Source organism: Nipponia nippon, unplaced genomic scaffold (assembly GCF_047370975.1).
Source record: "Nipponia nippon isolate SJK-2023a ecotype South Korea unplaced genomic scaffold, ASM4737097v1 scaffold_8, whole genome shotgun sequence".
Taxonomy (NCBI): domain Eukaryota; kingdom Metazoa; phylum Chordata; class Aves; order Pelecaniformes; family Threskiornithidae; genus Nipponia; species Nipponia nippon.
Genome location: NW_028262402.1, coordinates 41,984,942 through 41,987,344, shown reverse-complemented (window position 1 = coordinate 41,987,344; position 2,403 = coordinate 41,984,942). Strand labels below are relative to the sequence as shown.

The 2,403-nt window shown below is 38.4% G+C and overlaps 1 non-coding gene across 1 annotated transcript; it reads right to left on the bottom strand.

Annotated features, from left to right (window-relative positions):
- Positions 1 to 2,119: 2,119 nt before the first annotated feature.
- Positions 2,120 to 2,191, bottom strand: TRNAH-GUG (transfer RNA histidin (anticodon GUG)). The gene has a single exon. It is a non-coding gene; the product is annotated as a tRNA-His (tRNA).
- Positions 2,192 to 2,403: the final 212 nt, after the last annotated feature.

The window sequence follows — 2,403 nt, the reverse complement described above, 5'->3', positions numbered from 1 at the left end:
GCACAGGGATTTCTTTGTACAATTCAAGCTTCAAAATCAGTTCCAGGATTATATCTCTGTGTTCCTAGTCTGCAATCCTGTTATCCTTGGAAACTGTTTTGTACTACGGTTTTTGTCTTCTTTTTCCCTAATGAGATGGGAAAATTGACAAAGATTTTCTCAGGAAGTGCAATGCTGGGAGCCACCTGTACTTGCATGTTTATATTCCAAAATGAAGTTGGTTTTTAATTTTGATTCTCTTGCGAGGAGAACAAATAACTGCAGGGGGAATTGGTAAGAAAGGTCTAATTATCTGCCTGCATCATTCTTGCTCTCAGCTTATAGTGCTAGTATTGAGCTAGCAATACAGACCTAAATAAACTAAATATTATCCTAAATAAACTAAAGCGAAGAGAATGACTGCTGTTTCTGGCTAACTTATCATAAAATAAAAAAAAAAAGGACATTTTGAATGTATCTAGTGTCCAGTCAAAACTCTTCAAAACCATCAATATTACTATAACTAGCAATAAGTTAATACAGTGTTTCTACACTTTAGCTACAGATGAACACTGGATATACAGAAGTCAGTTCCAGGTAGGTTGAGGTCAAGCAGGGGTGAGCCTTGAGTGTTTCAGTAGCCTCAGGATGATGCATGGGTAGAGCAGAATTTCTGGAATTGCAATTTTTGGATTTCTGCTCTAGGATGGCATTGACTAGATGCTTTAAAGAATATATACACCTGTGATGAGTTAATCTGGTATTTCTGGAGTTCTTAAAATCTAACACAACAGACGACATTTCTGCGAGACTACAGCAGGGACAGAGTATGAAAGATCATCCTGGTCTCTTTTATGCTAGTGCATGTTTCTAAATTGCTTTCTTTTGGGAAATCAGTCATATCTGCCTCATCAATTAGACCAAGAAGTCAAGAGATAATTTCTCTGATATGCTTTAAAAAGGTGAGTGATATTTAGACAGGAGGTCTGAGGCCAGTCAGAGGAATACCCAAAGATATTTTGAAAAACACAACAGAAAGAGCTCTCGTGAACCAGAGGGAGGTGATAAGATGGTACTAGCCTACTATGCCAAAACTGGGACACCTAAGTTTACAGCCTCCGCAAGTGAGGTGGCCTCCCAGGTTTGCAGGCATACAGGGCTTTGATTTTTCCTGATAGTGGCAGGAAGAAAGTTTTGTTTCACTTCCTCACTGGGTAGGAGGGCAAGGAAATTTCCTGCTGCTATGCAGAGAGAAAGGCAGCTGTCATTCACAGTCTGCAAGACCTGGGTCTGTTGCATGAAGTGTGAATCCATTTGAGCCTGGTGCAGATGTAATCCGTTATGCAGAAGACTGATGTGCCACCAGATGCAACAGTGAGAGAAAAACAGTGGTTGCTCTTGAATTAACTCCTTTTCAAATTAAAGAACCAACTACGAGAAACTCTCTTCACTGGCACCCAAATAATCTGATAAACTCCATAATAATGATCTTTTATTAATATAGTTTTTACCAGCTATGTAATTTTGTTGTTAATTTATCATTTATTACACAAACTGCCATTAGTTACCATAACTAATTCATAAAATCCACATGGTCATTTTAGAAGTCTTCATTCTGAGAATCTGAGCTCGTATTACTCAGGCAGGCAGGACAGTGAAGTTACACACCATTCCTATCACAAAAACAAAGGAAATCACTGGAATCACTGACAAATGATGGTTCCTCTTGTCTGTCATGAGCAAAGACCTTCCGCTAGCAGCAGTTCATGCCTAGGTAAGCAGGATTTCTACATCTACCACTGTCATATTTCCAAGCAATTCAGGCTGATTGCTTTATTAGCATAAAAAACTAGCAAAGATCAAAAGCAAACAGACTTCATGGCTCAGTCCAGATCTTAAGTAGCTATAATGAGTAAAAATTACATGCTTGCTATGTCACTATCCATAAACATTTAAATAAAAAAAAAAAATCACACTTGGCAACAGGATTACTGAACTAATACTTGTGGCACATATTCTTTTAGCAAAAAATTCTTGTAAAAGCTACAGAGCTTCTGATTGTTTTCTCATCTTAGTCTTAGACATCACTATTAGGTTATTTTTGGTATGCAATCTGTAGTTCAAAAGATGCACCTTTCTCTGCCGTGACTCGGATTTGAACCGAGGTTGCTGCGGCCACAACGCAGAGTACTAACCACTATACGATCACGGCAAGCTATCAGAAAACTCTAAATTAAGGCGACAGCTTTTTTCCACAGTGCTCTCCAAAATTTTATACAAATGGTGCCACCTAGAGCTTACATAGAGTTTTAGCAGCAGCTGGTTCTAAACATTCTTACAAGTAATTACATGTTACGGTCTTCTCAAAATCGCTTCCAGACTTACTTTTCCTTTCTCTTAATAATCCATGCCTATCAGGATTGC